The sequence below is a fragment of the Heterodontus francisci genome, chromosome 12 (genome assembly GCF_036365525.1).
Source record: "Heterodontus francisci isolate sHetFra1 chromosome 12, sHetFra1.hap1, whole genome shotgun sequence".
NCBI classification, from domain to species: Eukaryota; Metazoa; Chordata; class Chondrichthyes; order Heterodontiformes; family Heterodontidae; genus Heterodontus; species Heterodontus francisci.
Genome location: NC_090382.1, coordinates 59,045,422 through 59,072,928, shown reverse-complemented (window position 1 = coordinate 59,072,928; position 27,507 = coordinate 59,045,422). Strand labels below are relative to the sequence as shown.

Here is a 27,507-nt window from a genome sequence, read left to right as displayed (position 1 = left end):
TGTGAATGGCAGACAATGAACAGCAGCCTTCGGAAAGCAAAACAAGAGAAAACAAGATAAAAGCCAAAATATGAAGAGGAAAAGGAAAAGGAATGGGTGGCAGAGATTACGGCCTGAAATTGTTGAACTCAGTGTTGAGTCCAGAAGGCTTTAAAGTGCCTAATCGAAAGATGAGGTGCTGTTTCTTGAACTTGTGTTGAGCTTCATTGGAACACTGCAGGGAGGTCAGTGTGAGAGAAAGGTGGAGAATTAAAATGGCAGGTGACCAGAAGCTCGAGGTCATTCTTGTGAACTGATCGGAAATGTTCCGCAAAGCGGTCACCCAATCTGCATATGGTCTCCCCATTGTAGAGCAGACCCATATTGAGTGATGCATACAGTGTACTGAATTGAGAGAAGTACATGTAAATTGCTGTTTCACCTGGTTGAAGTGTTTGGGGCCTTGGACGGTGAGGGGAGAGGAGGTAAAAGGACAGGTGCTGCATCTCCTGCATTGGCATGGACAGATGCTGTGGGAAGGAGATGGGGTGTTGGGGGTGATTGAGGAGTGAACCAGGATGTCGCAGAGGAAACGGTCCCTTCAGAATGCTGAAAGAAGAGAGGAGGGGAAGATGTATTTGGTGGTGGCATCATGCTGGAGGTAGCAGAAATGGCAGAGGTTGATCCATTGAATATGTAGGCTTGTGGGATGGAAGATGAGGACAAGAGGAACCCTATTGTAGCTTTGGGAGGGAGGGAAAGGGTGAGGACAGAAGTGCAGGAAATTGATCGGACACAGTCAAGGGCCCTGTCAAACATGGTGGGAGGGAATCCTCAGTTGAGGAAAATGGAGGACATATCAGAAGCACTAGTATGGAAGGTTGCATTATCAGAACAGATGTGACAGAGACAGAGAAACTGAGAGAATGGTGTCCTTACAGGAAGCAATGTGTGAAGAAGAGTAGTTGAGGTAGCTATGGAAGTCAATGGGCTTATAATATTTGTTGACAGTCTCTCCCAGAAATGGAGACAGTGGGGGCTTCTCTGTCTCCATTTCTGGGGATAGGCTATCAACAAATATTCATTTACAAGCCTACTGACTCCCATAGCTACCTCGGCTATACTTCCTCATACCCTGCTTCCTGTAAGGACTAGATTCCATTCTACCAGTTTCCACCAGTCCTCCAATGAAGTTATGGAATGCAGTGGGGCCAGCTGCAATGAAATTCCTGGCCAATGTTGCTTTTTTAAAAACTCATTAACATCTCAGTGGATCATTGCAAGTGTAACATTCAACTTCCCCGTGGTGTAACCAATAGTAATTTCATAGCTCCAAATTTGTTTGAGGTACTTAAAATTCAAAAGCCTACCATACAATTTGTTCTCATTTATATTTGCCAACAGATAACTATGTTTTGGTACTTGATATTAATTAGATATCAAAGAGTTCCTGTTGTTACCCCAAGGAGACGAAAATATGGACTATCTGCAATTTTATTTTCTACGTTGATCTCTACATTCAAACTTACATTTATAAATCATGCATTATTTATTGTACCACCCTATACTGACATCTGCAAGCTTCTTTATCTTTTAATAGAAAATATTAATCCAATTATGAAGTTCATGCAAAAAATATACAGAAACTGTGTACTTTTTTTGCTGCACTTGTTTAAAGTGGGATTGAAGCACCAATACAAATAAAGCAATCTTTCTTGGTCATCTGTATATTCAAAGCATTGAGTTACTTTTGACCTCAACATTGCTAGCAGATTTTCAGTGTGTTGCAATTTAGCAAATTTACTAAAGCAACACATAGCCTCACTGACACAGGGAAATAGATTTTAACTTTCATCACTGAGCAGAAAACTGACAGTAGTGGATTAGCCACCCATTATACAAGCTGCCACATTTTCCTTTCCAATGACTTCAATGGCCATTCAGCTATTGCCAGTTTTACACCCAACAATGACAATTAAGAGATAAAAATTTTAGAATCTAGAATGGTTACAGCACAAAAGGAGGCCATACAGCCCATCATGTTCGTGCCGGCTCTTTGCAAGAGCAATTCACCTACTCCCACTCTCCTGCCTTCTCCCCTTAGCCTTGCAATTTTTTTCTCTTTCAGGTAATTGTCCATTTCTCTTTTGAATGTCACAATTGAATCTGCCTCCACCAAACTCTCAAGCAGTGCATTCCAGATCCTAACCACTCGCGGCAACCACTGTTGCCTTTGCCTTTTTGCCAATCACCTTAAATCATTGTCCTCTGGTTCTCAATCCTTCCGCCAATGAGAACAGTTTCTCCCTATCAACTCTGTCCATACCCCTCATGATTTTGAACACCTCTATCAAGTCTCCTCTTAGACTTCTCTTCTCCAAGGAGAACAGATACAGCTTTTCCTATCTATCCATGTAACTGAAGTTCCTCATCCCTAGAACGATTCTTGTGAATATTTTCTGCACCGTCTCTAATGTCTTCACATCCTTCCTAAAGCGTGGTGCCCAGGATGGGTTACAATACTCCAGCTGAGGCTGAACTAATGTTTTATGCAGGTTTATCATAACTTGCTTTTGTACTCCACGCCCTTAATTATAAAGCCCAGGATCCTGTATGCTTTATTAACCACGTTCTCAACCTGCCCTGCCACCTTCAATTTTTTGTGAATTTATATCCCCAGGTCCCTCTGCTCCTGCATCTCTTTAGAATTGTACCCTTTATTATATATAGCCTCTCCTCATTCTTCCTACCAAAATGAATGCCTTCACTCTTCACTGCATTAAATTTTATTTGCCACTTGTCCACCCATTCCATCAGCCTGCCTATGTCCTCTTGAAGTTTAACAGTTCACAATATTTCCACGTTTTGTGTCATGCACAAATTTTGAAATTTTGCCCTGTGCACCCAAGTCTAGATCAGTAACATATATCAGCAAAAGCAGTGGTCCTAACACTGACCCCAGGGAACCCTACTGTATACCTTCCTTCAATCCAAAAAAAAACGTTCACCACTACTCTCTGTTTCCTGTCACTCAGCCAATTTTGTATCCGTGCTGCTATCCCTTTTATTCCATGGGCTCTAACTTTGCTGACAAGCCTGTTATGTGGCACTTTATAAAATGCTTTTTGGACGTCCATGTACACCACATCAACTGTATTACCCTCATCAACCCTCTCTGTTACCTCATCAAAAAACTCAAGCAAGTTAGTTAAACATGATTTGCCCTTAACAAATCCATGCTGGCTTTCCTTAACTAATTTTCATTTGTCCAAGTGACTGTTAATTTTGTCCCGAATTATCATTTCTAAAAGCTTTCCCACCACTGTGGTTAAACTGCCTGGCCTGTAGTTGCTGGGTTTATCCTTGCACCCTTTCTTGAACAAAGGTGTAACTTTTGCAATTCTCCAGTCCTCTGCCACAGTCCCTGTATCTAAGGAGAATTGGAAAATGATGGCCAGTGCTTCCATAATTTCCATCCTTACTTCTCTCAGTATTGTTTGATGCATTTCATCTGATCCTGATGATTTATGTACAGCCAGCCTATTTAATAACTCCTCTTTATCAATTTTTAGCCCATCCAGTGTCTCAACTACCTCCCCATTCACTGTGACTTGGACTAAATCTTCATCCTTGGTAAAGAAAGATGCAAATTACTCATTTAGTATCTCAGCCATGCCCTCTGCTTCCATGGGTAGGTCTCCTTTTTGATCTCTAATCAGCTCAACTCTTCTTTTACCTCGTTTTTACTATTTATTTGCCTAGAGAAGACTTTTGGATTCTGTTTTCTGTTAGCTACCAGCCTCTTCTCATACTCTCTTTGTTTCTCTTATTCTTTTTATCATTTCCCCTCTGAACATTCGATGTTCAGTCTGGTTCTCACTTGAATTATCCACCTGACATCTTTCATATGCCCCCTTTTTTTGCTTCATCTTACTTTCTATCTCTTTCATCATCCAAGGAGTTCTGGATTTTTTTGTCCTAACTTTCCCCCTCATGGGAATGTATCTCGACTGTACCTGAACCATCACCTCTTTAAAGGTAGCCCATTGTTCTGTTTCAGTTTAGCCTGCCAATCTTTGATTCCAATTTACCTGGGATAGATCTGTTTCACCCCATTAAAGTTGGCCCTCCCCCATTTAATTATTTTTACCCTGGATTGCTCCTTGTCCTTTTCCATAACCAACACAAAATTTATGATACTATAATTCCTGTCCCCTAAATGTTCCCCTACTGACACTTGATTCACTTGACCCATCTCATTCCCCGGAACCAGATCCAGCAATGCCTCTGTCCTCATTGGACTGGAAACATACTGATCTAGAAAATTCTCCTGAACACACCCTAGAAACCCCTGCTCCCTCTGCCCTTTGCACTATTACTACACAGTCTATATTAGGATAACTAAAGTTCCCCATTATAACTGCTCTATAATTCTTGCACATCTCTATAATTTCCTTGCAAATTTGTTCCTTTATATCCTTCCCAATAGTTGGTGGCCTATAGAATTCACCCAGCAATGTAATGGTACCTCTATTGTTTCTTATCTCTACCCAAATAGATTCTGTCCTTGATCCCTCTACGACACCCTCTCTTTACAGCACTGTAATATTCTCCTTAATCAATACTGCTACCCCTCCTGCTTTCTTTCCTTCCCTATCTTTCCACAACACCTTGTGCACAGGAATATTTAGTACCCAGTCCTGCCCTTTTTTGAGCCAGGTGTCCGTTATCACCACAACATCATATTTCCACGTGGCTATCTGCACCTACAGCTCACCAGCCTTAATTACCACACTCCATACATTCACATACATGCACAGTAAACCTAATTTAGATGTTATTACATTCCTTCTTATTCTGACACCACCTAATGCCTTACTATTTCCTACTCTACTGCCATCTCTCTTTCCCAATTCTCTGTGCAACTTGGTTTTCCACTCCAACAGTACCTCCTGATTCCCACACCCCTGCCAAGTTAATTTAAACCCTCCCAATAGCACTAGCAAAACTATTATATAGCATACAGTTACTGAAGGATCTGGGAAAAAGCAGATACAAAACATGTCATAATATTTACCTTGGTCAAACTAGGTGAAATCAGAGGAAGCACCTCAAAAATTACAAAATGAATTGGACAAAATAAAGATGTGGGCAGATCAATAGCAGATGAAATTTAGTGCAGACAAGTGCAAAGTACTGCACACAGGAATGAAAATAAGCAACAAATGTACTCCATGAATGATGTTGGAACAACGAAGGAGGAGCTGCCTTACAGACTTTACCAATACAACTAACCAATACAGAGCACCAATCAATTATATATTGTTAAACTGCACAGCCAAAACAACTAAATATAAAATTCAGAGAATGTCACGATCAAATTGTACAGTGCTCCAGTCAGACCACATCTTCAGTTCTGATTGTTGCAACACATGGAGACAATCAAGTACTGGAGGTAGTGCAGAAGACAGTCACAAAGCTGATCGCTTGGCCAGAATTTTACCGGTCAAAAAGTCGGGGGAAAGCCTGCCTCTTCTGGGCCTGGGGAGCCACACCAGGATTTTAGGCTGCGAAGGCCCTTAATTGGCCTTGGGCGGGACTTCCACCTCTCTGAGGCAGGAAGTCCTGCCTAATGGAGCTGCCAGCCAATCAGCAGGTCAGCAGCTTTCGATCCCAGCAGTGACACCAGGAGCAGTGGCCACTGCTGGGACTGCAACCCAGCCACAGCAGCAAGCGCAACGACGGCCCCGGAGACAAGTACGTTTTTGGGGCCTCACCGGGGACAATCGGCTGGGCCGCAGTGAGGTCAGTTGGTGGGGGGGGGACTTTCTTTCAGTGTGAGCAGTTGGGGCTTCAAGAGTGGCCCTCCATAGGGCACAGGGTGCCCAATCAGGAGGGACCCCCAGCCTGCAAGAAGGCTGCCAGATTTTATCTAGTGGAATTCTGGGGGCCTGAGTAAAATATCAGTGGTGATGGGAGGAGGCCCTTAAGTGGCAGTTAATTGGCCACTTAAGGGTTTCAATTGGCCTGGGGCAGACAGGCTGTTTCTCGCTGCCATAGCCCCTTGTAAAATTGCAGCGGGAGTGGGAAGGCAGTGGAAATGGCACCCCTGCCTTCCAGTCAACTTTACAACTCCACCAGCCCACTCCTGTGGGGGGGTGGGGGTGGGGGTGGGGGTGAGGGGGGGTCGTAAAATTCCAGCCCTCGTGTTAGAGGTCTGCATTGTTAAGAAAGGCCGGGGGAGGTTGGGTTTTCCAGCTTGGAAGGGAGGAGCGAGAAGTCATCACATAGGTGTAAAGAAGACTGTTAACAGTATAGACAAGTTAAATCCAGAATATTACTTTGCATGGAATTGGTGGACAAAATCATAAAAGGCAAATTTGGGACTGGTATCAGAAAATAATTCTTCACACAAAGGGTGATCACTACATGGAAGAGACTGACAGATAGAATAGATGTTATTTTTGGCTCTATACACTAACCTGTGACCAAGGAGGGTCCCAAAATGAAAGTGAATATAACCGATCCAGAGCATACTGTTTATTTCTCTTGGGTGTTGAACCCCGAGTACACAGGGACTCTCAGCCTGCTGGTAAATGCTAGCAGATGATGAAGAAGACACATAAAGAGCTAATGTGCAATTCACTCTTTGTGCCTATTTTTAGCAGGTGTTCCTGGTCACCATTCTCAGTGAGCACTGGCAAATTTACATTGGGCTTGTGCTTCAGGAACTGCTGATGCGATGAGTCTGATACAACAAAAAAGCTGTTCTAAATCCTCTTTATTTCATCATCAGATTTCATTATCAGTTTCATTTCACCTGGGCATGTTTCACACTACATACAGCTCTATTCAAACATAATCTTGGCCTTTCTGCAAACAACAGGCAAGGACACAGAACTCAAACTGATGATCCCTCCCCCACAGAGATCAATGGTTGAAATATCTCAGCCCAGGTGAGACACACCTCTCTGCTTATTTTTTTATGGATCCACATACATGTGTGTGCGAGGTTTCTGAAAGGAACAAAACCTAGCGAGATGTTCATTAACAGTTTGGCCGAGAGGATGATCAAATCATTGTACTTTACTAAAGTACCACTCTAATATTTACAATGTGCAAAGTTTGCAAGTTCTCCCTATGACCGCATGGGTTTCCTCCGGATGCTCCGGTTTCCTCACACAGCCAAAGACTTGCACGTTGATAGGTAAACTGACCATTGTAAATTGCCCCTAGTGTAGGTAGGTGGTAGGAGAATTGTGGGGATGCGGTAGGGAATATGGGATGAATGTAGGATTAGTATAAATGGGTGGTTGATGGTCGGCACAGACTCAGTGGGCCAAAGGGCCTGTTTCAGTGCTGTATCTCTAAAAAAAAAGTTAAAGAATTAAATAATCGAAAAATTAATAATATGGACAGCAAAGAGAGAGAAAGTGAACATAACTCTTCCCTATAAAAGCAATAGAAACCACTGCACAAGGATGGCATCTTAGTGATTCCCCAATGCTCAGAGCAAAGCAGGGTAAAGAGTGGCTGCCTGAGTAGGAGGGCCAATGACTAACCTCACTGCAGATTCCAAAATTGTAAGGCCATTTGCGCAGTAGCTTACATTGGTTGATGCACCCAGGCATTGCAACTTAAACAAAAACAAGAAATGCTGGAGTCACTCAGCAGGTCTGGCAGCATCTGTGGAAAGAGAAGCAGAGTTAACGTTTCGGGTCAGTGACCCTTCTTCGGAACTGACCCGAAACGTTAACTCTGCTTCTCTTTCCACAGATGCTGCCAGACCTGCTGAGTGACTCCAGCATTTCTTGTTTTTGTTTCAGATTTCCAGCATCCGCAGTATTTTGCTTTTATTGCAACTTAAGCTCCATTCCTGCAGTAAACCCCTTTATAATGGAATATCTTGACAGTTTTACACTTCCTCAGGGAAATTCTAATTCCCTCCACCTGTGAAAATGGTAGTGGAGTTAAAATATAATGGGTGCATTTACTACCCCATCCCTACTCCACATAGGATGTTCATTGGACCCTGTTGCAACTTTAATGGCCTACAGGGCAGGGTGCATGTGTGGACACCCCATTTAGTAAATCTTGGAGTGAAAAGTTAACAGTCAAAATTATTTGTGGGCAGACAGGTGAAGCAGAAGTGTTCTTCTGGGCTTACAAGTTCACCCTGTGCTCACAACTCCCACTCCAAATCGATTTTTTTGCAGGCTGGGGCCAGTCTCCAGGTTACTGTTTTCATGCTGGCAAGTTGCAATTCAAATACTGAGGGATAGGGAGAGGGGGAGGGATTGGAAGGGATTTCAACTGCTTGCCATCTGACTCTCACCTGAAGAACAGGTGGGAGGTTTTGTAAATATGCAAAACAGTGTCCTATGCTGGTTGTAATTTTCATGCTGAAATGGTGGAAAATGTGAAGTGCATGCTGGTCCACTTTATCGCAGCATTGAGAGGCTTGCAGGGACTACAGGAGGTTGCTCAAGGAAGGTAAGTAAATTTGTAGGGCCAGGAGGAGACCCACAAAAAATATTCCAGCTTGCTGCTGACCCATTCTCATACCCCTGACATCCACTCCCCACCCAATGGGCCCTACTTGCCAGTCAGCTCTGTGCAGAAGCCAGATATTCAACCAAACCAGCGAGTTGCACCAGAGCATCCTTTTGAAACCAGAACCTGCAGGTAAAATTTAAATGAAGCCCCAATTGGAATGTGATGCAGACCTCTTTGCTGTGGCTTTGCTGGGTACATCGCTAATATAGTGGCCATTTTGGACCCCAACCAAGACTCTCCTCCAATTCATGTCTTAAAAATATCCAAATGTTCTAGTTTGCAAATAAAAGTGCATATCTGTTCAACAATCTTGAAGTTTTCCTCAAACTAATTTATGTCAGCTCTAAAAATATTTGCTAACAAGTTAACGCAACTAATATTTCAAAAGGAGGTATAGTACTAGATCTGAACTTTTACTGCCAGGTGGAAAACAGGCATTGGTGTTTGACTGGCTGTTATACAGAGCATTCAATTTTCCTTTACATTAACCGTAAGCATCTTTGTGACGTTTCACTATGTTAACGGCGCTATATAAATGCAAGTTGTTGTTGTGATGTAGTAGAGGCAGCCAATGTACTGCTGCCAGCTTTCCAGCTGATGGCAATGGTTAAAATCTACCCTAAGGTTTCAAAGCATTTGCTTAAAAAAGGGATACGGCACATAATATGTTCCAGTTTTAATGGGGGCTGGGGGTGAGAATTTCATTTTAATTTGAATTCTAAAGGAAGACTTATACAGACAACAGAGAATAAGCAAGTCTCCCTCCAACCAGAATTAAACATTGAAACAAATCAGGAAAAGTAATAACAAAAGCAGTTGTTAATTACTCACTGTTAAAGTTCAGGGACATAAAATGAATAATTAAACAGCACTTCAGTATATAGTGAGATATAGCTGCAGGGCTGCTTTTTTCTTTTTTTCCACACCACATGTTCTAATCTTCTTCTATTTGTTTTTAATGTCACATTTATCAAATCATGTAAGAAATCAAAAGCTGGCCTCAAGCAAAACACCCTGAACCCATGTTGTTATCTCCCTTTGCACATTCTTGGACTTGGCAGAACATCATCAACCAAATTAAAGCAGCATTTTGTTCATCAGAGTCCTGGTGGGAGCAGCTTAATGTCACAACCTAATGCCAGAAAATTCTAGAAATAGAGTACATTCTGGAAAACAAAATGCAGCACCAAAGAGAAATAATTCAACGCCAAGCACAGCTCATCCCAGAACTACTAATACTGAAAGCATCTTCCTGTAATTTTCTTTGTCAAAATTATGTACAGGATACCAACATCATTTCCAAATATACTATAAATCCATCTTGTGCTTCTCACAGATTGCTGCATTCCAGAATAGGAAAGAAAGATTTGAAGATAATTTGCAGCTTTCCAGCAACACACAGTCAACGGAAGATTATATTCCAAGACGTTTCTAAAATATCTCAATCTGTAGGGCTTTTGTTTTTGCTACAATCCTGGCAGAAATCAAATCTTTCCTTTTAATGGACAAATATATGAATAGGAAGGGAATAGAGGGATATGGGCCCCAGAAGTGCAGAAGGTGTTAGTTTAGGCAGGCATCAAGATCGGCACAGGCTTGGAGGGCCAAATGGCCTGTTCCTGTGCTGTACCTTTCTTTGTTCTTTGTTCTTTGTCAACCGAACCCCCAGCTTTTCAGAGGCCAGGTCACCCATCAGGAGCTACTTCAAGGAGGCCAAACAACTCTTACCAATGAAAACAAACTAGAAAGTACAGTCTTGCTTCCCTGTCTTGCACATTCCAAAGCATTACCATATGATTAAATCACAAACTATTTAACCAGCAGTCATGTCTATCTCGGAGGTGAATATGCATTTGTTGGCTTTAATAAATGCTACAGATAAATCAAGACTTTAGTGTGGTTGTTTTACCTCCAACAGTGCAGCATTCCTTCAGTACTGCACTAGAGAGCAAACCTAGATTTTATGCTCAAATCTCAAGGGTGAGAGCTGAACCCAGAACCATCTAAATCAAAGGCAAGAGTGCTATTACTGAGTCATGGCTAACACTTAACTATTGGCAAAGACTAAGCCAGTGGATCATTTTAGTGATAAGAAAATACAAAATGAAAATATGAGAGCTGGAGAATGCCTCATCAATGAGACTGGGCTATATTAGTTCCTCATGAATCTTCAAGTTACAGTGGGTATTTGCACAATTAATGGAATACATGAAACTCATCATCACTGATGAGATATTCTGAGATTGTTTTGGGTTCTGATAAAAACTTAAAAGCGCTTTAAATAAATTCCAGACTGCTACTGACTATTTGCTGTCACTTCATACACAATTTACTAGGTTTAAATTTTCACATTTGTGATGTATAAAATCACAGGGGCAGTGACATGTCATTTTTGTTGCTAGAATCAAAGCAATTACATCTGACTTCGATTTTCTGAACGATAATTTTAGAGGCTATCATTGTTCACCCCAATATCATATCTGACCTTATATTATTCAGGATAGTAATTCAAATGAAAAAAATGTGCTCCAACATCATCAATCCAAAGATCCAAACACAAAAAAGCAATTAAAATTAAAGAATAGCTATAAGTAAAATAGTGTTGATGAAGATGGATGGATCAGTACTCAAATGCCTCACAGTTCAAACCATGCTACTTACAAGGCTATGTCTGTCACTTCTGACTGATAGATTTCGGGAGCAATGGTATGAGTTTTTATTGCAGCTATCCTCTATGAATGTGGGTTTTATGCAGAAATTAGAGATAAACAACTGATTAAATTAAAGTCGTTACTATTAAAATGCATTTTCCAAATGCGAGACTGCAACAGGAATTAACACCACTATTTTCTACTTTAACGTTTATAATTTCCACATTTAGTAACAAATTCATTACAAAAGTTCATGTAATTCAGCCTGTCTACTGCACAGCTCCATGTGAGACTTCAAAAAGAAGGCCCAATGTCATTAGGACAAAAGAATTTGAAACTCCACAAGATGAAAGTTTTTTCTGTTACTTAGGAATCATTTAGACACTCAATCTCTCTTAATTGAAGCACTTACTTTCACCAGCACCAGACAATGCGTCAGCTCTGACGTTTTGTCGATTGTTATCAACTTCAGGGTATGTGGGTAAGCATAAACATGCAAAATGAAGAAACTGTGTCTGATCAGGCAATATGGAATCACTCAAAATGTTAAAACCAATTTGGAATGCTCAGAGTCAACGCCAAAAATTATTAGTATCCATTAATTACTGCTTTGTGTCATCAGTCAATATGTAATATTTTTGCAAATTTCCTTGTTTCTTTTTTTTTTGCACCCTCCTCCTCCAGTCAGGAGAACTTAAACCTTGTCATTTCTTTTGATATTAAATCTGTTCCACAATGTGAATGGAATAATTAGGTTTTATAGTCAGGTGACTATTTAGCTGAAAATCCATCACATATTAGCAAAAAAAAGGACTCTGGTGTGTTGATAAGGTAAGCTTTTTATTTAAAAAGTTCTGTCCATTGGATTGCTAAGCTAACAAATTTTGACTTTTTTGGGGGGTTTTTCAGTAGATTTGTTGGGAATTTAGAATAGTGGGAATGGAGGTTAAGGCAGTTGTATGTTCCTCCTGCAGAATGTGGGAGGTAAGGGTCGCCAAGAGTGTCCCTGCAGACTGCATCTGCGGGAAGTGCACCCAACTCCAGCTCCTCGAGAACCGCGTTAGGGAACTAGAGCTGGAGCTGGATGAACTTCGGATCATTCGGGAGGCGGAGGGGGTTATTGAGAGGAGTTACGGGGAGGTAGTCACACCTCAGGTAAAAGAAGTAGGTAGATGGGTTACCGTCAGGGGAAGGAGAGGGAACCAGCAGGCAGTGCAGGGATCCCCTGTGGCCGTTTCCCTCAACAACAGGTATACCGTTTTGGATACTGTTGCGGGGGACGACTTACCAGGGGTAAGCAATGGGGTACAGGTCTCTGGCACAGAGTCTGTCCCTGTTGCTCAGAAGGGAAGGGGGAAGAGGAGCAGAACATTAGTCATTGGGGACTCCATAGTTAGGGGAACAGATAGGAGTTTATGTGGGAACGAGAGAGACTCACGGTTGGTGTGTTGCCTCCCAGGTGCCAGGGTTCGTGATGTCTCGGATCATGTTTTTGGGATCCTTAAGGGGGAGGGGGAGCAGCCCCAAGTCGTGGTCCACATAGGCACCAACGACATAGGTAGAAAGAGAGATGGGGATTTAAGGCAGAAATTCAGGGAGCTAGGGTGGAAGCTTAGAGCGAGAACAAACAGAGTTGTTATCTCTGGGTTGTTGCCCGTGCCACGTGATAGCGAAGCGAGGAATAGGGAGAGAGAGGGGTTGAACACGTGGCTGCAGGCATGGTGTAGGAGGGAGGGTTTTGGTTTCCTGGATAATTGGGGCTCTTTCTGGGGTAGGTGGGACCTCTACAAACAGGATGGTCTGCACCTGAACCAGAGGGGTACCAATATCCTGGGGGGGAGATTTGCTAGTGCTCTTCGGGGGGGTTTAAACTAATTCAGCAGGGGAATGGGAACCTAAATTGTAGTTCCAGTATACAGGATGTTGAAAGTAGTGAGGTCAGGGATAAGGTTACAAGGACGCAAGAGGGCACTGGCAAGCAAGAACTTGGTTTAAAGTGTGTCTACTTCAATGCCAGGAGCATCTGGAATAAGGTGGGTGAGCTTGCAGCATGGGTTGGTACCTGGGATCTCGATGTAGTGGATGTTGCAGGTTCCGGGATTTAGATGTTTCAGTAAGAACAGAGAAGATGGTAAAAGAAGAGGGGGTGTGGCATTGTTAATCAAGGAGAGTATTACAGCGGCAGAAAGGACTTTTGAGGACTCAGCTACTGAGGTAGTATGGGCCGAGGTTAGAAACAGGAGAGGAGAGGTCACCCTGTTGGGAGTCTTCTATAGACCTCCGAATAGTTCCAGAGATGTAGAGGAAAGGATAGCGAAGATGATTCTCGACAGGGGCGAGAGTAACAGGGTAGTTGTTATGGGGGACTTTAACTTTCCAAATATTGACTGGAAATACTATAGTTCGAGTACTTTAGATGGGTCAGTTTTTGTCCAGTGTGTGTAGGAGGGTTTTCTGACACAGTATGTAGACAGGCCAACCAGGGGCGATGCCACATTGGATTTGGTACTGGGTAATGAACCCGGCCAGGTGTTAGATTTAGATGTAGGTGAGCACTTTGGTGATAGTGATCACAATTCGGTTAGGTTTACTTTAGCGATGGGCAGGGACAGGTATATACCGCAGGGCAAGAATTATAGCTGGGGGAAAGGAAATTATGATGCGATTAGGCAAGATTTAGGATGCGTAGTTTGGGGAAGGAAACTGCAGGGGATGGGCACAATCGAAATGTGGAGCTTATTCAAGGAGCAGCTACTGCGTGTCCTTGATAAGTATGTACCTGTCAGGCAGGGAGGAAGTTGTCGAGCAAGGGAGCCGTGGTTTACTAAAGAAGTTGAAGCGCTTGTCAAAAGGAAGAAGAAGGCTTATGTTAGGATGAGACGTGAAGGCTCAGTTAGGGCGCTTGAGAGTTACAAGCTAGCCAGGAAGGATCTAAAGGGAGAGCTAAGAAGAGCAAGGAGAGGACACGAGAAGTCATTGGCGGATAGGATCAAGGAAAACCCTAAGGCTTTCTATAGGTATATCAGGAATAAAAGAATGACTAGAGTTAGATTAGGGCCAATCAAGGATAGTAGTGGGAAGTTGTGTGTGGAATCAGAGGAGATAGGGGAAGCATTAAATGAATATTTTTCGTCAGTATTTACAGTAGAGAAAGAAAATGTTGTCGAGGAGAATACTGAGATTCAGACTACTAGGCTAGATGGGATTGAGGTTCACAAGGAGGAGGTGTTAGCAATTTTGGAAAGTGTGAAAATAGATAAGTCCCCTGGGCCAGATGGGAAGCCAGGGAGGAGATTGCAGAGCCTTTGTCCTTGATCTTTATGTCGTCATTGTCGACAGGAATAGTGCCGGAAGACTGGAGGATAGCAAATGTTGTCCCCTTGTTCAAGAAGGGGAGTAGAGACAGCCCTGGTAATTATAGACCTGTGAGCCTTACTTTGGTTATGAGTAAAATGTTGGAAAAGGTTATAAGAGACAGGATTTATAATCATCTTGAAAAGAATAAGTTCATTAGTGATAGTCAGCACGGTTTTGTGACGGGTAGGTCGTGCCTCACAAACCTTATTGAGTTTTTCGAGAAGGTGACCAAATAGGTGGATGAGGGTAAAGCAGTGGATGTGGTGTATATGGATTTCAGTAAGGCATTTGATAAGGTTCCCCACGGTAGGCTATTGCAGAAAATACGGAAGTATGGGGTTGAAGGTGATTTAGAGCTTTGGATCAGAAATTGGCTAGCTGAAAGAAGACAGAGGGTGGTGGTTGATGGCAAATGTTCATCCTGGAGTTTAGTTACTAGTGGTGTACCGCAAGGATCTGTTTTGGGGCCACTGCTGTTTGTCATTTTTATAAATGACCTGGAAGAGGGTGTAGAAGGGTGGGTTAGTAAATTTGCGGATGACACGAAGGTCGGTGGAGTTGTGGATAGTGCCGAAGGATGTTGTAGGGTACAGAGGGACATAGATAGGCTGCAGAGCTGGGCTGAGAGATGGCAAATGGAGTTTAATGCGGAAAAGTGTGAGGTGATTCACTTGGAAGGAGTAACAGGAATGCAGAGTACTGGGCTAATGGGAAGATTCTTGGTAGTGTAGATGAACAGAGAGATCTTGGTGTCCAGGTACATAAATCCCTGAAAGTTGCTACCCAGGTTAATAGGACTGTTAAGAAGGCATATGGTGTGTTAGCTTTTATTAGTAGGGGGATCGAGTTTCGGAGCCACGAGGTCATGCTGCAGCTGTACAAAACTCTGGTGAGACCGCACGTGGAGTATTGCGTGCAGTTCTGGTCACCGCATTATAGGAAGGATGTGGAAGCTTTGGAAAGGGTGCAGAGGAGATTTACTAGGATGTTGCCTGGTATGGAGGGAAGGCTGAGGGACTTGAGGTTGTTTTCGTTGGAGAGAAGGAGGAGGAGAGGTGACTTTATAGAGACATATAAGATAATCAGAGGGTTAGATAGGGTGGATAGCGAGAGTCTTTTTCCTCGGATGGTGATGGCCAACACGAGGGGACATAGCTTTAAGTTTAGGGGTGATAGATATAGGACAGATGTTAGAGGTAGTTTCTTTACTCAGAGAGTAGTAGGGGCGTGGAACGCCCTGCCTGCAACAGTAGTAGACTCGCCAACTTTAAGGGCATTTAAGTGGTCATTGGATAGACATATGGATGAAAATGGAATAGTGTAGGTCAGATGGTTTCACAGGTCGGCGCAACATCGAGGGCCGAAGGGCCTGTACTGCGCTGTAATGTTCTAATTCTAATTCTAATCTTGATCACAATCCGAATACACATCCTTCCTTACATTAATAGTCTTTGTGCCTCTTCAAATTACCAGCGTTTACCCAAACTGTGTCAGTAACATTTTAAATAAAAACAGAAAACTCAGGAAGTACTCAGCAGGTCTGGCAGGATCTGTGGAGAGAGAAACAGAGTTAATGTTTCAGGTTGATGACCCTTCATCAGAACTGGGAAAAGTTAGAAATGTAATAGGTTTTAAATAGGTCAATGGGGGAGGGTGAATTATGAATAAAAGGAAAGGTCTGTGATAGGCTGAAAGACAGGAGACATTAAATGACAAAATGATCGGTGGGATCAAGCCAAAGGGAGCAATGATGGGACAAGATGCACCCAGAGGAGGTGTGAATTGCAAAATAATGAACAGCTGCCATCCGAAAGCAAGAACAAGAGAAAAGTGAAAAACAAGATTAAGGCTGAAACATGCAAAGAAAAGGAATCAAAATGGGGGGCAGGAGCAGACATTACAGTCTGAAATTGTTGAACTCAACATTGAGTCCAGAAGGCTTTAAAGTTCCTAATCAAAAGATGAGGTGCTGTTTCTCAAACTTACGTTGAGCTTTATTGGAACACTACAGTAGGCCGAGAACAGAGATGTCAGCATGCAAGCAACGTGGAGAATTAAAATGGCAGGCCACCAGAAGCTCGGAGTGATGTTTGCAGACTGCGGTCACCCAATCTGCATTTGGTCTCCCCAGTATAGAGCACACTGCATTGTGAGCAGCAAATACAGTATACTAGATTGAAAGAAGTAGATGTAAATCACTGTTTCACCTGAACGGAGTGTTTGTGGCCTTGGACAGTGAGGAGAAGAGATAAAAGAGCAGGTGTTACATCTCCTGCACTTGCATGAAAGGTGCTATGGGAAGGGGAGTGGGTGTTGGAGTGATTGAGGAGGAGGCCAGGATGTTGCAGATGGAATGGTCCCTCGAAATGTTGAAAGGAGAGGGAAAAATATGTTTGGTGGTGGCATCATACTGAAGGTAGCTTGCTGTCCAATTAAATATCAGCTGCACATTTGATGATTATAAAATCCATGAGGCAGAGGTTGCTTGATTGTGCTGTGAAACAATGGAACCATTTGCCTGTAATGTCCTTAAACCTTTCCATCTAAATAGGTCAAAGAACCTGGGATTTCCCATTACAAATCAAAGTCATCCCACAGATGGCTAGATGGGAAATATTTAACTTAGTGAAAGAGAAGACAATATTGGAAATTTTGGCTTTCACTATTCAGGATAATAACAAATAAACAGTAATTATCAGCCTTTCCAGAAAAGAGTATTATTTTTAAACAGTAATTTCCAGCTGCAGTGCTATTTGTTATTGGTGACTGATTTAAACTATACTGTTTATTGATCAATTGGCTTGAATTGAAACCATTATAGCAAGTGAAACAGTTACACTGCCACTCAGCTCTGCTAATTGCTAACCAAGGTGTGAACACAGCTGAATATTGCAGAACTATCAATGAATGGTCCCACTCCAAAACAGAAAGCAGAGGGATGATCATTAATGAAAGAGGCAAAGGAGTTGGGCCAAGGATTTGGTTAATGTTGACTGATTTTCCAAGCCAAAAAGCACCATTTTTATATAGCTGTAGCAGAAACAGATAACTTCTTCCTTAGTCAGTTAGCTTCCTCCCAGTGGATTTCCCCCCACCCCCTCCCCCCTTGTAGCTCATATGGAAAACAAAAGGTAACAGGAGACAGGCAGACACAACTCAGGTGGCTGCAGAGCCTGCTGCGCACTGTTCAATGCATAGCCAACAGAAAATCTATCCTGTGGTAACAAGTTAAAAGGCTGAACTTCCATCAACTCTCCAATTTCACCTGACTCTGACATATTTTCCCCAGTCAGGTATGATTAAGGACAGGGGATGGGCTTCCAACAAAATTCCAGGCAATATGAGACCAGAAAATCCCAGTGTTGATGAGCCAGAAGCGGCAGCAAGTGATATTAAAGGGTAGTAGAGCTGAACAGATAAAGAAATATCCCAGCTTTGAAGGGCTTGGTGGGTGAATTGGAGAGAGGGGAGACCTGTACTAGCATCTTTTCTCTCGATTAACAGAAAATTGTCATTGCTACCTCAAGCCTTCCATTCTCCAGACAGCTCGAGGCAAAGGCAGATGAGTGGGAAATGTAGCAGGTGGGGAAAGGATGACCATTGACCATCATAGGGGCAGGAAGGTACAATTAAGCCTGGCCGATGCATTTTCCCATTATTTCTGTCAATAACTCACCCAATTTAGGGTGTTACGGTCAGGTGAGGAGGGGTCAAAGGGCTTCCCTTTTTTCCCTCGCCCTGTTTGACCAAAACAGGTTCAATTCTTTTTTTAAAGTGGATGTACTGACCAATTCAGTAGGTGTTTGATTACTTACTTGCTATGATCATAACAAGAACCAATCGAACAAGTTTTCTTGAGTTTAACAAAGAGAGAGATTCAGTTTATGGTACCAAAACCAAGCTAATGAAAATAATTTTAAAAAGTGCCAACTGACACTCACACACACTAGAGGTTTACATACACACACAAATAGGTTACAGAGTTGGAAAAAGGTAGATAGGTTGATCTAAAGTCCGTCGAGAAAAGAGGTATACAGACTGGGGCATTTGGTGATTCAGCTGGCTTTTAGTTTGAAAAGGTAGATGACTGGTTCAGTGGGTCTCTTGAAGACTGCGATGCGAATGGTTTCCTCCACAGGGTTTCTGATTGTAGCCGGAGACAACAGGCAGGATTCAAAGCTTGTAAGCTGAAATGGAGAGAGAGAGGGAGATTCCCCACTTGGGTCTGCACATGTCAGAGTCCAGAAGTTTCTTCTTACTGCTATAGGGAAAACAGAAGCTTAAAACCACAGATAGGGAGGGGCTTGTCGCATGACAGTCACTCAGTGATTTAAACATAGCAGTTAGCAATATTTCTTCTTGCTAAAAACAACAGATAGTTCCTTTAAACTTGCTGGGTCTTGGGTCTTGCTGGGAAATAAACAGACATTTTATCGCCCTCCTCGTAGGCCTTGCAATGTAGGATAGAGTGTTGCAAATTTGGTGGCCATCTTAAGCTGCTAGCAACAGCATCTTTTTTTATCTGTTCTTTTTTAAATTTCTTCAAAAAATATAAATTCAGATCTCCAATCAGTGGATTAAAAAAAAATTATCATTCAACAAAGCACATTGGTGTGACCAGGGTGAGACAATAGGGATTATTTCCTAACCTTTCCACATTGCCTTTATGTGTGCTTGTTGTACAATTATAAGATTTACAAGATTCGTAAGTATGAATGGAGCATTACTGTCAAAAAAGACACAAACACATGGGGGCCTTCAACAAAAAATTAGTGACTTATGACATGTCACCAGAGAAAAAAAATTACTTATTTCAGTCACAACGTAAGATGCCCATGTACTAAAATATAAATTAACTTTCACCAAACAATCCATGACACAAATATTCTACTTTATGTAACTGAACCTGACCAGTGACTTTAGCAGCATTGGAGTATTTTCTTAAACCCACAGTATGTTACTTCGAAAATTACATGTTCAGTAATTATTAAGACATGATATTAAAATTCTTCAAATCACATATTCTACATCCATGATTATTTGCTTTTTGTAGGTCTTACACAATCAACCTTCAAGTTGCAAATTCTTGCTAAGTATTGTTATTTGTTCTTTCATTTTATGCATGGTCAAGCATTGGCGCAAAGCTCTTATTCTCAAAGATTCTTCAAGATCGATGGCTGAGAAATAAAGTAGCACCAGAAACCAGAGGAAAATGGGCAACTCAAAGGGAGTATATGCACAAAGGCAAGAGCCTGACATTCACTGGAAATTGGGCCTTGGACTTCAATTGTGTAAAACCAGCGAGCTGTGGACATCAATTAGGTGTCCTGATATAGCTCGCTGGGCAGGGTCTCAGGAACGTCGTTAGATCTGTGCTTGGGCATGGGGGCAGGGGGCAAGGGGTGGGGAGGGAGGTGAACAATCCAGAGTACTGTCAGTCCAAGTACTGCTGTGAAGCCAGGAGGAACACTCTTACATTAACTTGAGACTTACTTATTTTCTCATCAGCACCCTTGAGCAGTCCCTTTTATGACTGCTGATAATGCTGCTGCAGACTCAAATAGTCTGTGTGCTGCATCCTTCACCCAGTTTATGCCAAATTTGAGAGAGGTATTCTAAAACAGGCATTAGGGACCTAATGCCCGTTTCAGTAAAGCATACTGGACACTTGTAAGTCACCAGTACTTAGAAGAAGTGCACTTATAGGGGAGATCTGGCACAAGAAGTTGCCACCACAATGTTAGTTGATTGCCCAAAAAAGGGTGTGGCAGGGACCAATTTCTCCAGCTATGTCTTCCACTAATTTCAGCAGCCTTCTTTGCTGTGTTGTGGTGTCACTAATCGGACCTTCAGAAAATGAACTGAAACCCTTCTTGATAGAAATACTGTTGTTTTATCTGTTGGCAGCATGGAAAATGTGCCACACTTTCCTGAGTGATTCTATTGAGGATTCATTCAAAAGTTTCTCACAGCTATAGGATGATTTAAATGCTTTGCCTTTGATATTGCACTAAGTTATATTGCAGTTCTTCAATCACATTAAACTTTACAGCACAGAAGGATGTCTGGTTGCTATTCATAGCCTGGAAATTACACTGTACAATATTAGTGTATGAATGCTTAATGCATTTGTATCAAATTCCTTTGTTCATTATTTTAATGGGGGTATTAATCTGATTAAAAATTTTCATACAGTAATTTCCAGGCTCATATTGTTTAAGATTATAAGTCGTGTAGTGACTTCAATTTCAATTAACTTTCTTTAGTTGCTACAGAAATGAAGTGAAGTGAATAATATTCAAAATGAGTGCTTTTCTGATAGTACATGGCACTGTTATCAGGCAATATGGATTAACTCTTTGAATGCCGATTGCAAGTTCTGGAATTGCATATTTTGTCCAGCTCTTAGCATCTACCAAAAAATTAATTTACAATAACATTTTTCTATCAATATAGAATAAAACATTTATATTGGTTGCTTCTTTGTGTGACAAATTTTTCTTTACATTTCATTTAAAAGCTCCTCAGGAGACCCACATTATCTGTGCAGCTGACATCAGGTTACGGAAGAGTTTTTGATTCTATTTGATGAATTGCTGGACTGTTCGCCTCGCCAAAATTGAAAAAATTGTAACCTCACTGTAATCCTCTCCATTGAGATTAATTGCATAGCTGGATTTATGCGGTAAATGCAAATTAATCACACCACTGCCATTTCGGGCTGTTAATTCATGTTGTAAGTATTCTGTGAATGGCTTGATTTATTGTCTGACATGAAATTCAACCTTGGAGGCCCAGAAAGGGAACAAATAAAGCTGTGGAGTCTCAGTTCAGGGGGTAGTGAATTGTTCCTAAAGGTTTTTAAAACTTTTTTTTAATCTGTCTCAAGAGTATTTTTGTGCCATGAAAACAGAAATTGCTGGAAATACTCAGCAGGTCTGACAGCATCTGTGGAGAAAGAAACAGAGTTAACATTTCAAGTTGATGACCTTTCATCAATTCATGAATTCCAATGAAAGGTCATCGATCTGAACCATTAACTCTAATTCTCTCTCCGGACACTGTCAGACCTGCTGAGTATTTCCAGCATTTTCTGTTTTTATTTCAGAATTCCAGCATCTGCAGTATTTCACTTTTGGTCTTGGTATCCATATTCCTGTTAATGTTTTAACAGAAATACATACTAGATAGATTTTTTTCACTAAGTATTTTGGGATACAGTTTATGAGTAAGAATGTTTGTACATTTCTCCCGAGCCATTCGCTCATTCACAAGGACCAGCACAATTCACAAGCACAACTGGGTTACAATGTTCTTCTGCTTGTTCTTTTAAAAAAAAATGTTCTTATTTTTCCTTTATGTCTCTTTTTTTCTTTCGCTCTCAATCTATTTTCTTTCTTTTCCTCTCATTGGGGGTTTGGGTCAGGAAGGATATTAAAATATTAGAAATCTCAAACCAGAACACAGCCTGCCTTGAATCTGCACACTTTCAGTTTAATAGAAGCAGAACCGGGCGAGGCAGAGAGACTGGGTGACCAACCGAGTCCCAGGAAGCTGGTCCCTCATTTAAATAGTTTAATAATGCCTTAGGCTTTACCTCCATTTTAAATTTAACCCAGATCGGCTAGGTTTCCCAAGCCTTGTGGAAGATGGCAATGACAAGGAGGTGAGGACTGCTGGATCCAGGAAGTAACTTTCTTTCCAGCACTGCCTGTGGGTCTGGAGTACTACCCCCCTGTCCACCAAGACAACCTGCTTCCCCCTCCCCCATAACTATGTCAGGATCAGCCATTCATCCTCTCATTCGGAACCATGACATGAACCTCCCCCCCGAGTCATGATTTTGATCTCTCTCCCCAGCCGCAATCCCAAGAACTGTGGGTCTAACTACACCACATGGACTGCAACTGTTCAAGAACCACCTTCTCAAGGAGAATTAGGGATGGCCATTAAATGCTGGCCTAGACAGCGATGCCCATATCCCGTGAAAGGTTAAAAAAAAACTTCCCCGAGGATAACCCACCCTGGTCTTTCCCCTTCCTTCCTCCCTCCCTCCTCTGCTCTCAACAGCTATGTTTCCAATCTCCCTTTCAACCTTTCTGATCTCCTATCCCAACCATCCCCATCTCCCATCCCAACCATCCCCATATCCCCTGCCAATCATCCTGACCTCTCCTCTGACCCCTCCAATCTCCCATCAACCTGGGCTTCATCTTCACCCCACCCATTCAATCCTAGCCTCCCCGGCCACTGATCTCTCCCCCAAACCCCCCAACCCAGCCCGGCCTCCAATATCTCCCCCTCTCCACCACCAGTCTGCGATCTCTCGCCCCCCCCACCCCCCAACCCCAGTCTCTGCTCTCTCCCCCCAACCCTTCACCCTACTCCAGCCTCCAACCTCTCCACCATTCCACCCTAATCTCTGGCCCGACCACTGGCCTCCGATGTCCACCCCACCATGACCAGCCTCCAATTTCCCTCCCATACCCTCAGTCAGTGATCTATACCCCCACCCCTTCTGGCCTCCAATCTCTCCCCCTACCCCAGGCTCCTGATCTCTCCTCCCACCCAAGGCCCACAATCACTCCCCCACCCTCGACCTCCAATCTCTCTCCCTTCACCCTCAACCTCTGATCTAACCCCACTTCAGGGCCTCAATCTCTCCCCCAAACCCGGCTCTCCAAATTCCACCACCCCCCACCCAACCGCTGGCTTCTGGTTACCCCACCTTCCAGTCGCTGATCTCCTCCCCCTCAGACCTCTGATCTCCCCACTACACCAACTTTTCTGATCCCTCCCTCCCTCCTCTCTGCACCCTGACTGCAGCCTGGTGCCGTTAATCCGGTTCTGCTGTTAAATTCGTCAGACGTGAGGGAAATACTTGTTCTGGGTTTTCAGAACACAAACTTCTTCCCCTCCCTCCAGACCCCAATCCCTCCCCACCTCCCTGTAACCATCTGGGCCTTTATTTCTCTATCTGTATCTAATTTGACTCTAATTCACCCTATTTTCTTCTCTTTTGTTCACCTTGCTTCTTTTTATATCGTTAATTGTAATTGATTAATGAGGTAGGGCATTGGACTCGACACTCATGAGGTCCCAGATGACCCATTGATGTTGTGGGCTGGCACTATCAATATTTACCCCATTATTTTGAACGACATAGTACCTGCGTTGGAGATACGGTCCTGCCACCTGATGCCAAGGATTCTCCGGAGGCAGCGAAGATGGAATGAGTTGAGATGTCGCCCTTGGCTGACATACGTTGTCCAGGCCTCGCTGCGGTAGAGCCAGGTACTGAAGACACTAGGACTTTTGTGTTCCGTGTCAGTGCACCATTTTCCCACACCCTCTTGGCCAGTCTGGACATAGCAGCGGACGCTGCTCCCATGTTCTTGTTGATTTCTGCATTGGGAGATAGATTACTGGTGATAGTTGAGTCTAGGTAGTGAACTCTTGAACCACTTCCAGAGCATGATCGCTGATATTGATGGACAGAGCATTTCTGACATCCTGTCCCATGATGTTCGTTTTCTTGAGGCTGATGGTTAGGCCAAATTTGTTGCAGGCAGCCACAATCCTGTCATTGAGTCTCTGCAGACACTCTTCTGTGTGGGATGTTAATGCAGCATCGTCAGCAAAGAGGAGTTCCCTGATGAGGACTTTCCGTACTTTGGTCTTCACTCTGAGACGGGCAAGATTGAACAACCTGCCATCTGATCTTGTGTGGAAGAAAATTCCTTCTACTGAAGACTTGAATGCATGTGAGAGCAGTAGGACATGCGCCATGCCAATATCATCACCCTCTATAAGAACAAGGGTGACCGCGGTGACTGCAACAACTACCGTGGAATCTCCCTGTTCAGTATAGTGGGGAAAGTCTTCACTTGAGTCGTTTTAAACAGACTTCAGAAGCTGGCTGAGAGTGTCTACCCTGAGGGACAGTGTGGCTTTCGAACAGAGAGATCCACCATTGACATGCTGTTCTCCATTCACCAGCTACAGGAGAAATGCCGTGAACAACAGATGCCCCACTACGTTGCTTTCATAGATCTCACCAAAGCCTTTGACCTCAATGGCAGACGTGGTCTCTTCAGACTACTAGCAAAGATCAGATGTCCACCAAAGCTACTAAGTATCATCACCTCATTCCATAACAATATGAAAGGCACAATTCAGCATAGTGGTGCCTCATCAGACCCCTTTCCTATCCTGAATGGTTGTGTTCTCGCACCTACACTGTTTTGGATCTTCTTCTCATGATTAATATGCTAATCAAAATTGCAAAACTCAAATAATAATATGCCCATTTAATGAAATACGGGGTGGGGAGAGGGTGGAGTTTGTTTGACAGTGTAAAAGGTTTGCACAAATGCCAGAAGAAAATTAACAGAATTAAAGAGGCTCCACAGGGCATACCTAATTTTAAGCTACATGAAGCAATTCAGATGTAAGAAGCTAGACCCTGTTGATATAAATAGAAACAAGAAATGCTGGAAATACTCAGCAAGTCTGGCAGCATCTGTGGAGAGAGAAGCAGAGTTAACGTTTCAGGTCAGTGACCCTTCATCAGAACAGGCAGATATAAAAAATGTAAAAGATTTTAAGCAATGAAAGCGGGGGTGGGACAAGAGATAACAAAGGAGAAGGTGTTGATAGGACAAGGTCACAGAATAGCTGACCAGAAGGTCATGGAGCAAAGGCAAACAATATGTTAATGGTATTCTGAAAGGCAAAGCATTAGTACAGATAGGGTGTTAATGGACTGAAAACTGAACAGCCACCAGCCACAAGCACAAACATGAAAAAAAAACACAGTGGGTAGGCACAGTAGAAACAAACTGAACAAACTAAAATAAAATAAACACAAAAAAGGAAAAAAGAAAGAAAAAATAACTGAAAATAAAAGTAAAATGGGGGGCCTGTCATGCTCTGAAATTATTGAACTCAGTGTTCAGTCTGGCAGGCTGTAGCATGCCTAATCGATAAATGAGATGCTGTTCCTCGAGCTTGCGTTGATGTTCACTGGAACACTGCAGCAATCCCAGGACAGAGATGTGAGCATGAGAGCAGGGGTGTGTGTTGAAATGGCAAGCAACCGGAAGCTCGGGGTTATGCTTTCGGACTGAGCAGAGGTATTCCGCAAAGCATCACCCAATCTGCATTTGGTCTCCCCAATGTAGAGGAGACCACATTGTGAGCAGTGAATACACTATACTACATTGAAAGAAGTACAAGTAAATCACTGCTTCACCTGAAAGGAGTGTTTGGGGCCTTGGATAGTGAGGAGAGAGGAGGTAAATGGGCAGGTATTACACCTCCTGCGTTTGGAGGGGAAGGTGTTGTGTGAAGGGGACGAGGTGGTGGGGGTAATGGAGGAGTTGACCAGAGTGTCACGGAGGGAATGATCCCTTCGGAATGCTGACAGGGGAAGGGAGGGGAAGACGCCTTTGGTAGTGGCATCACTCTGGAGGTGGCAGAAATGGCGGAGGATGATCCTTTGGATATGGAGGCTGATGGGGTGGAAAGTGAGGACAAGGGGAACCCTGTCACAGTTCTGGGAGGGAGGGGAAGGGGTGAGGGTAGAGGTGCGGGAAATGGGTTGGACACGGTGGAGGACCCTGTCAACCACGGTCGGGGGAATCCTCGGTTGAGGAAAAAGGAAGACATATCAGAAGCGCTGTCGTGGAAGATTGCATCATCAGAGCAGACGCGTCAGAGACGGAGAAACTGGGAGAATGGAATGGAGTCCTTACAGGAGGTAGGGTGTGAAGAAGTGTAGTCGAGGTAGCTGTGGGAGTCGGTGGGCTTATAATGAATATTAGTAGACAGCCTATCCCCAGAGATGGAGACAGAGAATTCGTGGAAGGGGAGGGAAGTGTCGGAGATGGACCATGTAAAGGTGAGAGAAGGGTGGAAATTAGAAGCAACGTTGATAACGTTTTCCAGTTCAGGGCAGGAGCAGGAAACAGCACCGATACAGTCATCAGTGTTGGGGGAGGGGGCCTGAGTAGGACTGGAACAAGGAATGTTCGACATATCTTACAAAAAGACCAGCATAACTAGGGCCAATGCGGGTACCCATTGCAACACCTTTTACTTGAAGGAAGTGAGTGGAGTTGAAGGAGAAGTTGTTCAATGTGAGAACAAGTTCAGCCAGGCAGTGGAGTGTGGTGGTGGATGGGGACTAGTTGGGCCTCTGCTCAAGGAAGAAGCAGAGAGCCCTCAGATCGTCCTGGTGGGGAATGGAGGTGTAGAGAGATTGGACGTCCATAGTGAAGAGGAGGCGGTTGGGGCCAGGAAACTGGAAATGGTCAAAATGACGTAGAGTCACGGATGTAGTTGGGAAGAGACTGGACCAGGGGAGAAAAGATAGAGTCAAGATAGGAATAAATACGTTCAGTGGGGCAGGAACAGGCTGAAACAACGGGTCTGCCAGGACAGTCCTGTTTGTGGATATAAAGCTTTGTAGATAAACAACGGCTATCATGACAGTTGTGGAGCCTGAGGTGAGCCATCCTTGGACTAGGGGTGTGAGCTTGCTTGGTCAATATGTTTCTCACGAAAACTGTTCCTTAGGAATGTGCCATGTCTGGCTGATGAGATAAGAAGAGTGTTGTTGAAGCCTGATGTCTCTTTCTGTTGTTGCGCTGTACCAGCTGCAAGGCCAATGGTGAGATAGATATGTAAACGAAGGATTGAAAATTACTGTATCTTATTCGTTTAGAGCAAGAATTAAATTGTAATATTATTGGTGCTTTAGAATGCAAATTAAGGATTGAAATATTGTTGTAAGATTGTTGGTTGCAGAATAGTATAATTGCCACTGTTTGACTGTAATTCTTTAGAACATCGCACTGAGTCTCAATGTGAGCTCTACTGTGTTTGTTCTCCTTGTGCACAAGTTAATAAAGTAGTTTGCGAGTACTCATCTGAGGAAGTTTGATTTATTTTGCTCTAGTTT

General features: G+C 43.1%; 2 long non-coding RNA genes across 2 annotated transcripts in view; one reads left to right on the top strand and one right to left on the bottom strand.

Annotated features, from left to right (window-relative positions):
* Positions 1 to 5,569, bottom strand: part of LOC137375603 (uncharacterized) — a 215,450-nt gene extending 209,881 nt beyond the window's left edge. The window contains exon 1 of the long non-coding RNA XR_010976038.1: positions 5,483 to 5,569. This is a non-coding gene — a long non-coding RNA (uncharacterized lncRNA). The remainder of the gene's footprint in view (positions 1 to 5,482) is intronic.
* A 127-nt stretch (positions 5,570 to 5,696) lies between these two features.
* Positions 5,697 to 21,327, top strand: LOC137375602 (uncharacterized). The gene is made up of 3 exons (XR_010976037.1): positions 5,697 to 5,784; positions 6,776 to 6,935; positions 21,064 to 21,327. It is a non-coding gene; the product is annotated as an uncharacterized lncRNA (long non-coding RNA).
* The last annotated feature ends 6,180 nt before the right edge of the window (positions 21,328 to 27,507 follow it).